Source organism: Triticum dicoccoides, chromosome 1A (genome assembly GCF_002162155.2).
Source record: "Triticum dicoccoides isolate Atlit2015 ecotype Zavitan chromosome 1A, WEW_v2.0, whole genome shotgun sequence".
Lineage (NCBI taxonomy): Eukaryota > Viridiplantae > Streptophyta > Magnoliopsida > Poales > Poaceae > Triticum > Triticum dicoccoides.
Genome location: NC_041380.1, coordinates 14,375,579 through 14,390,531, shown reverse-complemented (window position 1 = coordinate 14,390,531; position 14,953 = coordinate 14,375,579). Strand labels below are relative to the sequence as shown.

The 14,953-nt window shown below is 43.9% G+C and overlaps 1 pseudogene; it reads left to right on the top strand.

Annotated features, from left to right (window-relative positions):
• Positions 1 to 840: 840 nt before the first annotated feature.
• LOC119328038 lies at positions 841 to 3,586 on the top strand (annotated as a pseudogene).
• The last annotated feature ends 11,367 nt before the right edge of the window (positions 3,587 to 14,953 follow it).

Here is a 14,953-nt window from a genome sequence, read left to right as displayed (position 1 = left end):
AAAATCCCGAGATCTCATCAGTAACAGCTTTACAAATACCTTTGGGGAGCTTAAATACTGATATTGTGTTAGAAGAAATTGCCTGAACCACTGATTTTACAAATATTTCTTTGCCTTGCATAGATAAGATTTTTTTTTCTTCCATCCCTTCAATCTCTGACAGACTCTATCAACAAGATGTTGAAAACAGTCGCTTCTACCCATGCCAACCATTATCGGCAGCCCCAAATACGTGTCAGATAGGGACTGAGTAGCAATGTTCAGCTCTCTACGTACATCCTCTCTGACCACAACATTTGTATTGGGGCTAAAGAACACACTCGATTTCGCGATTTTGACTTCCCTGGCAGTGGAATCCAAATTAACCAACACTATTTTTTCAGATGGTGAATTGATCCACTCACCCGTTCAGTGTGATCCTCCACGTACGCTCAGATCTCAACTGAAGTGGCAGATCCAAAACCCCGGCCTGCAAGTGGGCCCCGCCCGTCAGCGCCAGCAGCCCGAGCCCAGCAGGCCTAAACCAAAGCAGGCGCCGAGTCTGGCCCGTCCGACCCCCCCGCATGGCGCCGCCGCCCCGAGGTCATCCCCGTCACCTCGGCCTCCCCCGCCCCCGCCGCCGACGACCTCCACGCCTTCCTCCGCCGCGGCCTCCGCTCCCGCGGCGCCGTGCTCCGCGCGCACGCCTTCCTCCTCCGCCGCGGCCTCCTCCTCGGCCACCCGGTCCCCTCGGGCCTCCTCCTCTCCGCCGCCGCCGCCTCCACCGCCACCTCCGCCACCCACCTCGTGCGCCTCCTCCTCCGCCACCTGCCCCCGCCGCTCCCGCTCTTCTCCCTCTCGGCCGCCCTCCGTGCCGTCGCCCCGCGCGTGCCCTTCTCCGCGCTGCTCTCCCTCTTCGCCCACCTCCTCCGCGCCCACGCCCCCTCCGGCTTCCCCGACGCCTTCGCCTTCCCGCCGCTGCTCTCCGCGGCCGCCTCCGCGCGCTCCCCGCGCAGCCACCTCCCCGCCGCGCTCGCGCTCCACGCGCAGCTGCTCCGCTGCGGCCTGCTCTTCGCGCCGCCGCCCCACGCCGCCAACGCGCTCCTCCGTTTCTACGGCGCCGCCGGCAGCCTCCCCTCCGCGCGCCACCTGTTCGACGAAATGCCCTTCAGGGACATCGCGTCCCACAACACCATGATGACGGCCCACGCTGATGCTCTGGGCGGCGGCCTTGACGCCGCACGCCAGCTGTTCGACGGAATGCTCCTCAGGAACGTGGTGTCCTGGAACGTCATGATCAATGGGTATGTGAAGGCGAAGCGGCCTGAGCAGGCTTTGGAGGTGGTGCGGTGGATGGCAGGGGTCGGGGTAAGGGGTACCGTGACGACAATGGTCGGGGCGGCCACCGTGTGCGCCAGGCTGGGGAGGCTGGGGTCTGGCAGGGAGGTGCATTGTGCATACTTGCGCCGCTTTGAGGAGGATAACCTCTTGTTTTGGACTTCGCTGGTTGATATGTATGGCAAGTGCCGGAGGGTGGCGGCTGCGAGGAAGGTGTTTGATCGGCTCAATGTCCGGAATGTTGTTTGCTGGAATGCAATGATCATCGGGCATTGCGTGTATGGTGAACCTGCTGATGGGCTTCAGCTGTTCCATGAGATGATTGGACGAGGTGAGTACATTGGCTTGAATATGCTTGTACTTCTGTTAGGCTCCATGTGTTTTCAGGTTTGATATATCTAGTGCCTGCCTTTTCAGGGAAGAATGGTTCAGGTAACCAATGGGTTCTGCGACCAGATGAAGTCACTTTCATTGGTGTACTCTGCGCGTGTACCCGTTTAGGTCTCCTGAATGATGGGAAGGTATATTTCAACCAGATGACCACGACGTACAGTCTCAGGCCAACATTCGCACACTATTGGTGCATGGCGAATCTGTATGGGAGTGTTGTGATGAGGCACGACCTCGGATGTGCCATTGATTCGGCCCGATCTTTTACGATGAAACGGACTCCTTCAAGATTCACGATAAAATCTTCCAATTACGTGAACAGTACACGTAACCTGAAGATGGGGTGACAACCACCAACGGATAATCCCTCGACTCACGAGAAACCTCCCGCCGTAGTAGACGTAACCAGCCCGCAACCCGTCGGTGACGACGGACCTCGAACCAAGTGCAACTTTCGAATAGAAAATTCACACAAAATAAGTATGAACGACACCCAAAGAGGGTCCCTTAATATCGATACACAATATTGTCTAAACTCTAAAAAAAAATAACCTCCGTACAATGGACGATGCCAGTCCGTTTTATAGGCGACACACCAGGTCGTTTCAAACCGACTCACAAGCAAAAAGGTAAGAAATCTGATACGGACTCTTTGTTCAACTAAGAAGATATTTTCCTAACTAATTATCTGGCCACCTTGATCACATAGCAACCGAAACATGACACGTAACTAGTACTAGTTGTAGACCTGCCTGAGAAAGATGCCATGCATGTAGCTAGCGTTCGCACCATGGAAGGAAAAACACATCACGTAGCTAGTTGCTTGCTTATTTCTTGCCATAGATCAAAACACAACCTGTTCGGGGGAGTTCTGAAAGTTGGTCTGATCTCTTCTTGTGGTGGAGGCATTTGGAGCAACATAGAACCAACCAAAACTTGTCCCGTTGAAGCACCATGGTCCAAGTCTCTTTCCTTTTGTGTAGCATATGAAATAGCTTGAAATATTTCCGTACGTGAAACAATAGCTTTACCACTAATGGCCACATCATGTTGGCCTTCTGGAAGAAGCAGAGAGCCTCTTGAGGAGCGTGCCAGAGGAGCTGAAGGCACGTGCATTGGGCGGTTTGCTCGGGTTGTGCCGCTTCAGAGGGGAATGGAAACTTGGGGAACGTATAGCCCTCAGGTTGATAGAGCTGGAACCAAGCAACTGTGCTCACTATGCTCTGTTGTGCAGTGTATATGCTTCGGCGGGAAGATGGGAAGATGCTCACAGGGTGAAGGCTATCATAAAGGAAAGCGATGAGAGGTTCAGTCCTGGACACCGTCTGGTGGATCTAAATGAGATCGCAAGTGAATTTAAAATTAGGGAGAGGCAACCTGAGAATCAGGAAATATATGTTATCCTAGATGACTTGGTGTCAAAGCTGCAGTTTACAAGCAGAGAAGATGCGCAAACTGAACCAGGGATAAAATAGTGCAGTATACACTCACAGACCATTTCCGAGCTGCACGGGTTTTGAGCGGGCAGGCAGGAGGCAGCTAGCTGGAACAGTAGGCTATGTTGTGACCCCACATGTAAGACACAGGGTTGCAAGAAGTGTATTCCCCAGGTGTACAAGCCGTTTAAGATTCTCGAGTCGGAAATGTTTGAGATGATATGTTGCATATACAGATGCATACAAGTGACACTCCACACACAGTCCATACAAGAAACTCAGGGTGCCCTGTTCTTCATGAAAATCCTCTGACAGCATGGTTCTGCCTGGGAGGATAATAAGATCGAGCACTTGAGATATATTACCAAAATGACTGTGTTGCCGCATCTCTGCTGGTTCGTGTGGATGGAGGGTACAAGTTTGGGTATACTGGGGATGAAGGCAACAGAGCTGAAGGGCTGGCCTTTAGTTATTTGGTGAGTACAAAATATTGGTCATACATTTGGCACAGGATGAAGGTTGCAACCATGAGATTTTCTTTTGCCTTTCTCCCATACCGACAGTTGACCGGAATTAGTGCAAGGCAAGTTTAAGAGAAGCCAAGTCTTGTGTAGAGTATCTTACCCTTTTTTCTTACACCTTTATATGGTCAGCTTGTCAGGCCAATGTCTCCTGATGAAATTTTGATAATGATGCCATTCGAATTTTGGTCATACTTTTGGCATAAGATGAAGGGTGCGGCCACGGAAGTTTCTTTCGCCTTTTTCCTGCACTGAAGTTGACTGTAATTGGCACTAGGCAAGTTCAAGAGAAGTCAAGTCTTGCGTAGAGTTTTTTTTTCTTATTACACTTTCTTATGGTCAGCTGGTCAGGTCAATGTCTCCTGATGAAATTTTCGTAATGATGCCATTCGAGCCATTGTTGTTAGAAGTAGCAAATAACTGAATACATGGATTCATTGTAGTTCTGTTGTTGATGGACAACTTAAGTTAATGGTTGATAATACCAGTGCACAAAACCACCATCGCACGCCGATATGGAACCTGAATGTTAGTATCTTTTTAGCCTTTGCTTTTTACAGCTCTTTTTAGCTTTTAATTAGTGACTACCTGAATGCCTACACGTTGCTGAAGAAATAATTGAAACAAATGCAATCATGTGGCACACCAGTCTATATAAATCCATGGCCACAAAATTGACCTAGAGTTGGTAAAAGCAATGGTGCTTATCCAAATATCAAAACTGTAAATTGATCCAATGACAATTTGGGGATATGGCAATTTTATGGTGACCATCGATGGCAATATTTAGCAGACCAAGAAGGATCTCCCTTAACTGAAGGGATCAGTAAAAGTTTAGAAGCAGCACGATCTTGAACAGAACAGGTATGTACACAATCTTCAGAGACATTGATGTGAGTGTCTAGTCCTAGTTTTGATCTTTCTTTCTTTGTTGTTGTTGCTGTTACCTTTTCTCTTCTTTGAATTCTATATTTAGTTATGTGTGTAAGTGCATTTAACAAAGGACAAGAAAATATTCTAGGGTGTAATCTTTTAGATCCTGCTGTGTTTTATGCTGAGGGTGTGTTGATGTAAATGTGATGGCAGTGGTTGATTTCTCCTTGGTCAATATGAAGCTGATCATCTAGTTCTTCGATCACAAGTTTTCAGCTTGGTGATCTAAGCAATGCAGGCCATGCTTGGTCAGTTAATCTACAGATTCATACACATGAAACTTGGTCAAAGAACAATGGACAGTGGTTTGACCAGTAGTTATTTTTTTATGAGGACCTGTAGTTATTCTGGTGAGAACAAATTATTGTTTATACATTTTGCATAGGATGAAGGGTGCGGCCAAGAGGTCTTTTCCTTTGCCTTCTTCCTGCACTGGCAGTTGACCGGGCCTGGTACAATACAAGGCAGGCTTAACAGAAGCCAAGTCTTGTCGTAGAGTTTCTTTTTATTCTCGTACACCTTTCTTATGGTCAGCCGGTCGGGCCAATATCTCCTGATGATTCTTTTTACCATAACACCATTTTAGCCATTATTGTAGAAGTAGCAAATAACTGAATACACAGACTGTCTTTTGTTGTAGTTGTGTTACTTTGCTGGACAAATTCAATCGCTTATCCATAGTATCAGTGCAGTAAACTACCATGACACAGAGATATGGAACCTGAATGAAGTTCTTTCGCCTTTCCTTTTTTATGGTTTTTTATAGCTTTTTCTTTTACTTATTGACCCTAATCCAACCTTGCCACAAAATGTAGTCCACGAGCATGGCAATTTCATGGTAGACAAAGGGTGGCGATTTAATTGGATTGAGCAGACTAGTATGGATTTTTCATTCTATAAGGGATCAGTAAATGCTTAGAAGTGACACGGCTGTTAACATAGCAGAACAGAACAGAACAGAGGATCTTCCCTTTTTTTTAGGATCTTCCTTTAGGTGTTGCTTCTCCTCTTCCCTGAATCTTATTTGGTTATGTGTGCAATTGCAGTTAAAAAACAGCGAGAAAATTAGTCTGAGATCAAATGCTGCAACACCTACAGGCCACAATACTATCCTTCCTGGTAAACAATTCTCCCATGTTAAAAGAGTTCGTCTGGTGTACTAAGTGTGGTGAACGTCCAGATTGAGGCGGACAAGCTGCATCTCACTTAGCAGTCACCTACAAAATGTTGGTCATACACCTGGCATATGATGAAGGGTGCAGACATGAGAGTTTCTTTTGCCTTTTTCCTGCACTGACAAGTTGACCGTAATTGGCACGAGGCAAGTTTAATAGAAGCCAAGTCTTGTGTAGAGTTTTTTTTTCTTAATTTTTTTATGGTCAGCCGCTCAGGCCAATGTCTTCTAATGATATTTTGATAATGCCATTTGAGCCATTGTTGAAGAAATATCAAATAACCGAAATACACAGATTCCTTGTTGTTTTGTCAGTTTGCTGGACAAATGGGTTTATGATATGTATACCAGTGCAGTAAACTACCATGAAACACGGATATGGAACCTGAATGCTATTCTTTTAGGCTTTTGTATTTATTACAATATCTTTTAGCTTTTACTTTGAACGCATATGCCTTGCAGCAGAAATAATAAGAACAGATATCCAATCATGTGGCGCATCAGTCTGTATGAATCCATAGATGGCAATATTATGGAATTTAGCAGATTAAGAAGGATCTTCTTTTAATGAAGGGGTCTACAAAAGTTTAGAAGCAACGCCGATCATGAACAGAACAGGTATGTACAAATTCTTCAGAGGCATTGATGTAAGCGTAGTCCTTGTTTTCATCTTTTCTCTCTGTTTGTTGTCGCTGCTTTTCCTTTTCTTTGAATCGTATTAAGTTATGTGTGAAATGTTCCAGCCTTCCAGGGCGTAATATTTTCTATCCTGCTGTGTTTTATGCTGAGGGGTGTGTGGATGTAGATGTGATGGCACTGGGCTGATTGATCCTTGGTCAATATGAACCTGATCATCTAATTCTTCAGTCAAAATTATTCCGCTTGGTGATCCAACCAATGTAGGCCATGCTTGGTCAGTTAATCTCCAGACTCATGCCCCTTTGATTGGCTCACATGAAACTTGGTCAAAAAACGATGTACAGTAGTAGTCTGACATTTAGTTATTCTGGTGAGAACAAATTATTGTTCGTTACATTTTGGCATAGGATGAAGGGTGCAGTCATGAGGTCCCTTCCTTTGCATTCTTCCGGCGCTGACAGTTGACCAGAATTGGCACAAAGCAAGTTTAACTGAAGCCAAGTCTGGCTTAGAGTTTCTTAACTCTTTCTCTTACACTTCTTCATGGTCGGCCGATCGGGCCAATGTCCCCTGATGAATTTTTTGATAATGCCATTTGAGCCATTGTTGTAGAAATAGCAAATAATCGAAGACACGACTTCTTTGTACTGGTTTTTTCGGTTAGTTTGCTGGACAAATGGAGTTGAGGATTCATCATACCAGTGCACTAAATAAACTACCATAGTATTTTTGCAAAGGAGAAAACCCTACGAGGGTGCTCCCTCCGTTCGGAATTACTTGTCTCGAAAATGGATGTATCTAGAATTAAAATACGTCTAGATACATCCATTTCTGCGACAAGTAATTCCGAACAGAGGGAGTACATGGATATGGAACCTGAATGTTATCATTTTATCCTTTCCATGTTTTATAGCTTTTATGTTGACTAGCTGAATGGTCATGTTGTGCCAGAAATCTCCATCTCCACTAATATCAATATTGATCTCCTGTATGTTCTTAAACTCTAGTGATAATTAGAGAGTAACCCTAGGCTTCTCTCTCATTTTATCAATCGGCATCTTTTATCAAATGACATGTTGTAGCATTTGCCAAAAATGAAATAAAATGTCGCAGCACTTTAAAAGTGACTAATTAACGGGTGCCTCTTGGAGGGCTCCCGAAGAGGTCACCTTTTTTTTTGCCTTGGAGTGAGCCAAGTGGTGTGCCCAGCAGCCGTCACGTGTTGTGTGCTAGGCGCACCCTCAAGATTTTTGTTTGGTTTTCCCTAGGTTTTGATGATAAAAATAAATTATTATTTTTTGGGTAGTGGTGTTTTTCCACGAGAAATATAGCCATGCCTTCCGAAAAGAGAAAACACAACATGTGCTTCCATAAGAAGCATAGTTGTGGAAGCACAACGAAAAAGCATCGCTTGTGCTTCCACGTGAAGCACAATTTGCTTGTGTGAGAAGCCCAGCCGTGTTTCCTAAAAGGATAAAGCACAACCATTTTTTCCCTGTGAAGCACAATTATGCTATATGAAAAGGAAAAGAAATAAATGTGCTTTCATGAGGAGCAGAACTCTACTTCTCAAAAGGGAAAAGCACAATTGTGCTTCCGAAAGCAAAATAAAAGAACACAACAGTGCTTCCGGATTTTAGGTTTTTCTGTTTTGTTTTATGTTTTCCTTATATTTTTATTTTTTTTCTTTGTAAAATGGTTCGCCGAACCTATTAACAATGGATTTATTTTCAATGATCTTGACGCGAGAAATTTAACGGTGAAAATGATTCGTTATTTCAACTCATGGTTCAAATGATAAAACATTTTGATAAAACAAACCTGCAAAGAAAATGAAAAACTCGGTAGTTTGCGACATGTGGGGTACATGCAGTGTGCCATTTATCAGCACCGAAAAAGGTGAGTTACCTTTAAAAAGGGTCCCCTTAATTAGTGATTTCATAGGGGCAAATATGGCCAACTGAGAAGGAACCATGTGGAGTCTGCCTAAACAAATTCTACAAAAAATTTATCAGGCCTACGGGGAGCTCCTATATCTCACCTACTGCGAGATTGAGTTCTGTCTCCCCTGCCTTCTATTTAGTCTATCGTGCACTAGGCGAGCAGTGAGATAGGCCGGCCACTTAGCACGTAGACGAACGGTTTTGCGAACATTCGCACCGGTCCGTGGAACCTTCCATTGGTATTGACGGGTTTTGGTAAGGTTCCACACGGTTTTATTTCTTTTATCTTTTTCTATGTTTTTCTTTACGGGTTTCATTGGTTTTTCATGCTGTACTTTTTTTAAAATAAATACTGAGCTTTCTTTTGACGTACGTTGGATTTTTTTCAAATGCATGATGAATATTGTTTTCAAATACATGCTTCAACATTTTCAATACATGTTAAAAAAATTAAATACACGTTGAACATTTTTCAAACACAAATTCAAAATTTCTTGAATAGATCTGAAATATATATTCCAAAAAAATTTAAAAAATGTTGATGCACATCTTTTCAAATACACACTGAACATTTTTTTGAATACACCTTGTACATTTTTCGTATACACACGGATATTTTTTTTGATAGACGGAACAGTTTTCAATACATGATGAATTTCTTCAAATGTGAAGAACAATTTTTTTTAAATGAGTGGATATTTTTCAATGTCATGAATATTTTTTTGAATGGTGCCAATATTTTTTGAATTTCGACCGAATGTTTTTCTAACACTTCGCAAACATTTTTCTGATGACATGAACATTTTTTTTGGAATGTACAAACATTTGTTAAAATCTTGAGAGCAAAAGAAAAGTACATTCTCCAAACATAATTATAATACGTGGTAAATGTTTTGAAAATCTGAACAAAACATTTTGTTTCCATATACACGTATATATTTCTGAGCCTTTTTGAACTATAAACATAAGTAAGAAAAAAGAAAACAAAAAAATCTCCCACTGGAGAAAATACAAACAAAGATCCTGTAGTGGGCTGGCCCACTAATCGCTGCCCTTTAGACAAGCGGTAGGCAAGACAAAGCCCGAAATCACTAGTTAAGAATTACCTCTTGCAAAGGTCACTTCTATCTTATCCGGCACTGACAAGAGGCTCAACTTAAGATTTTTTTCTAGATTTGTTTATTCAAAATATTTATCTCTTGAATTGTGCTTCCAAATCCTGAACTGTTTTGACTATTCGATTTCTCGCGTCGAGATCTTGAAAATTAGATCCCATGTTCATAGGTTTTGATAACTTTTTTTACGAAAAAAAATCAAAGATCAAATGTTCCAAGACAATAAAAAAGGAAAAAACAAAAAGAACTAGCATCCGAGAGAAACAAAGAATAAACTAAAACGAGCCTAAAATATGATTTTCCCTATTTTTATTATCTTTTTGAGAAGCACAGTTGTGCTTAGCAAATCTGTGCTTCTTTTGGAAGTACATTTTTTCCCCCTTTTCGAGAAGTCTCGTGGAAGCAAATCTATGCTTTTTGCAAAAGAATTTTTTTTATTTTTGAGAAACATAGTTGAGCTTCCCGCGGAAACAAATATGTGCCTTCATGGGAAGCAAATTTGTGCTTCTCAAAGAAGCATATATGTTTTCCATTTTCGAGAAATACAATTGTGCTTCTTGCAGAAGCTAATTTGTTCCTCCACGAGTTGTAAATATGTGCTTCTCGTGGAAGCATATTTTTTTCCCTTTTCAATAAGCTCGTGGAAGAAAATATGTCCCTCCACGACAAGCAAATGTGTGCTTGTCATGGGAGCATAATTTTATTCCATGCAAAACAAAATATCTGTGGAAAAAGAATTTCTCTAAAACCTAGCAAAAACCAAGCAAAAAACCGAAAAGCCAAAAAAAATATAAAAAACCACATCTAAAACTCGAAAAGTGTGTAGAAAAAAATCCAAACAAAGTGCCTAGCACGTGACATGTGGTGACGGCTGGACGTACCACTTGAAGTGCTTCCAGGGCATCAATAGTGACCCCTCAAGGTCAAGGGGTAACCTCTAGTTAGTTGCATTCTAAAAAGCGAGGCCCCACATTAAGTATCAACATGACAGCGCTTCGCGCACGGGTCTCTCAATTGGGCCCTCCCATGTAGCGAGCGCACTTAGCGAGCGACCTACATTGCTTTTTCTGTTTTTCTATGGTCGCACAAAGCTGCGCTCAAATGGCTTTTCTGGTTCCCAGAAAAAGCTGTCTTTTTTGGTTTTTATGTTTCTCTTTGGTTTTTATTATTTCCAGGTAAACATGAAATTTATTACTTTCTGCAAAGGATAATACTTTTTAAAAATGATAAAATTTTTGTAAAATAAATTCTACCATTTTTAGAAAATAATATTTACTCCAATGTGATTTTATTTGTAAACACATTCATTTTCAGAAGCGTGAACAGTTTTTATGAAATAAAAACATTTTCTAGAAATTCTAATAGTTTTGGAAATTGTGAACATTATTTAAAAAATGCGAACATTATTTGCAGAGGAGCTGAAGGGGGCGCGGCGGCGCTTCCGCTTATGGAAGATATCGGCCTGCCGTCAAGGCGCCAGGGAGGCCTGGGCAATGGTGAAGACGCGGTACACGAAGGCTGACCCAAACCACATGGCCGAGGTCGGACCTGTGGGGCCCGATGGGAAGGAGATCCCTGTGAGCTTAGTGTACGGCCAGGTAGAATTGGCCGCAAAGTATTCTCAATAGGACTGTAAACTAGACAGCCTATTAGATGGTATTGAAGAGGAATACAATCAGTCAAATTGACTATGTAATTTCAAGTGACATGTATAATGCCTTCTAGCCGGATTGTAGATCGTTTGTCATGGCAGACCTTTTCGCTTCAACCTCGGGACGCGACGGTCCGGAGTGTGTCCGAATACCCTCTCGGTTATGTAAGAACCGTGGCATGCGTGGAGACCAGGCGTAGGGGCCATTTATTGCTTGAACAGACAAGTGCCCGACTAGTTATGTTATATTACATGATTAGTAAGAAACATCTTCCAGGGAGAATAGTTCCGTTAGGGGTTCCTTTCACTGGGAGGCATGCCCTAAAGTGCATGTCCGGACTGCGAGAAGAGACGCAGGAAAACATCTAGGGGCGCATAAATAAATAAGTGAAAAATCATCTTTAGTTCACCGACCGAATATTCCCTTAAGAACGCTAGCTTTCGGCTTCACCCAGTCTGAGGTACACATCCGGCTGACCCGGCAGTAACAATCGCAGAGGTGCTCCCTTTACCACCTAGCCGAACAATCGGGAACGTAGGGGTAAGCACAGGAGCCAGGCAACCCAGCTTGGCCAAAACTTAAGTCATATCGATGCATATAATGATGAATAAAAGGTACATGCGGAAGTATGACACATGTGTTGGGCATGAAGCCCGTATAAATAAGCTTCTGTTAAAGAAGCCCCCAGGTCTAATGAGCGCGGATAGCGCGTCAGTTGTGCGCAAACAAGGCACGGATGATCTCTTAAAGGCTATAAAAGAAAGGGATGGGAGAAGGAGAGAAATGTAAGACAGATAGTGTATAAAAAGAAAATGGACAGAGGAAGGAGACGAACACAGAGTCCGGCGCTAGGCATAGAATCTTCGGAGACGGGCTGCGTTCCATGGATTCGGCTCGAGTCGGTTATCCGATGCATCTCGCAGGCGGTACGCTCCACCAGTCAGGACTTGGTCAATAATGAAGGGACCTTCCCATTTGGGCTTGAGTTTGTCCTTTTTCTTGTCCGGCAGGCGTAGAACTAATTTGCCAACATTGTAATTTTTGGCTTTTCTTTTTATATTTCTGGTTTCCTTTTCCCCCTTTTTTAATACACGAATATTGTTTCAATACATGACCATTCCCTAAATCCGGGAACATTTTTAAAACTCATGAGCCTTTTTAAGTTTAATGAACAATCTTCTAAAGTCATGAATATTTTCCTCAAAAAAGATTATTTCTTTGGTAAAATTCATGTTTTTTTTAGATTGAACATTTTTCGCAGTTCATGAACATTTTTTTTATAAAATTTGTGGTTCCACTCACTACGTCAACTAAAGCAAATAACTTATTAACTAGCTTTTAGTATTAACTTATTGACTAGCTGAATGCCCACATTGCTGCTGAAATAAGCGAGACAAATCCAATCATGTGGCTCATCAATCTGTATAAATCCGTGGCCACAAAATTAACCTAGAGTTGGAAAAAGCAATGGTGCTTAGAAATATCAAAACTGTAAACTTGATCACATGACAGTTTTAGCAAAAATGGAATTCACGGATATGGCAATTTGATGGTGACCGTAGATGATAATATTATGGAATTTAGCAGACTAACACTAGTAGAAAACAGGGCTATGGTCCAGGCCGGCTCAGCCCATTAGTCCCGGTTCAGTGTAGAACCGGGACCAATGTGGGCATTGGTCCCGGTTCGTGAGCCCAGGGGGCCGGCCGGGCCACGTGGGCCATTGGTCCCGGTTCGTCTGGACCTTTTGGTCCCGGTTGGTGGGACGAACCGGGACCAATGGGCCTCGCTCCTGGCCCACCACCATTGGTCCCGGTTGGTGGCTTGAACTGGGACCAAAGGCTCCCCTTTAGTCCCGGTTCATGCCACCAACCGGGACCAATGAGGTGCCTATATATACCCCCTCGCGCAAGAGCAGAGCACAGTGCTCTGTTTTTTCTGGCCGAGGGGGAGAGGGCTTTGTGGTGCTCTAGCTCACCTCCTATGCACATGAGGTGTTCGATGGAATGCTCGAGCCACACTACTTAAGCTTTCTCCTCTCGAAGCTCGACCTCCAAGCTCCATTTTCCTCGAGATTTGTACACTTCTATTAATTTGGACACTTAATTATATATAATGCACGCAGATGAACCGGCAATGGATGTACGGTGACAGACACACCCGCGAGTACATTAAGGGCGTGCATGAGTTTCTCGATGGGGCTGAGGCAAACAAGCAGAATGGTTTTATGTGTTGTCCATGCACTGAATGTGGGAATACGAGGTCTTACTCTAACCGGAAAATCCTTCACTCCCACCTGCTTTACAAGGGTTTCATGCCACACTATAATGTTTGGACGAGGCACGGAGAAATAGGGGTTATGATGGAAGACGGCGAAGAAGAAGAGTACGATGACAACTATGTGCCCCCTGAATACGGTGATGCTGCAACGGGGGGAGATGATGAAGATCAAGAGGAACCAGACGATGTGCCCAATGATGCTGCCACGAGTGAAGCTGCTGAAGATCAAGAGGAACCAGACGATGTGCCCGATGATGATGATCTCCGCCGGGTCATTGTCGATGCAAGGACACAATGCATTAGTCAAAAGGAGAAGCTGAAGTTCGATCGCATGTTAGAGGATCACAAAAAAGGGTTATACCCCAATTGCGAAGATGGCAACACAAAGCTCGGTACCATACTGGAATTGCTGCAGTGGAAGGCAGAGAATACTGTGGCTGACAAAGGATTTGAGAAGTTACTGAAAATATTGAAGAAGAAGCTTCCAAAGGATAACGAATTGCCCGACAGTACATACGCAGCAAAGAAGGTCGTATGCCCTCTAGGATTGGAGGTGGAGAAGATACATGCATGCCCTAATGACTGCATCCTCTACCGCGGTGCATACAAGGATCTGAACGCATGCCCGGTATGCGGTGCGTTGCGGTATAAGATCAGACGAGATGACCCTGGTGATGTTGACGGCGAGCCCCTCAGGAAGAGGGTTCCTGCGAAGGTGATGTGGTATGCTCCTATAATACCACGGTTGAAACGTCTGTTCAGAAACGAAGAGCATGCCAAGTTGATGCGATGGCACAGTGAGAACTGAAAGAATGATGGGAAGTTGAGAGCACCCGCTGACGGGTCACAGTGGAGAAAAATCGAGAGAAAGTACTGGGATGAGTTTGCAAAGGACCCAAGGAATGTATGGTTTGCTTTAAGCGCGGATGGCATTAATCCTTTCGGGGAGCAGAGCAGCAATCACAGCACATGGCCCGTGACGCTATGTATGTATAACCTTCCTCCCTGGATGTGCATGAAGTGGAAGTTCATTATGATGCCAGTTCTCATCCAAGGCCCTAAGCAACCCGACAACGAAATTGATGTGTACCTAAGGCCATTAGTTGAAGAACTTTTACATCTGTGGAATGGAAACGGTGTACGTACGTGGGATGAGCACAGACAGGAGGAATTTAACCTTAAGGCGTTGCTGTTCGTGACCATCAACGATTGGCCCGCTCTCAGTAACCTTTCAGGACAGACAAACAAAGGATACCACGCATGCACGCACTGTTTAGATGACACTGAAAGTATATACCTGGACAAATGCAGGAAGAATGTGTACCTGGGCCATCGTCGATTTCTTCCGACCAACCATCAATGTCGAAAGAAAGGCAAGCATTTCAAAGGTGAGGCAGATCACCGGAAGAAGCCCGCCATGCGCACCGGTGATCACGTGCTTGCTATGGTCAATGATTTACACTACGTAATCTTTGGAAAGGGTCCCGGTGGACTAGCTGTTTCGAATGACGCTGAGGGACACGCACCCATGTGGAAGAAAGAGAAATCTATAT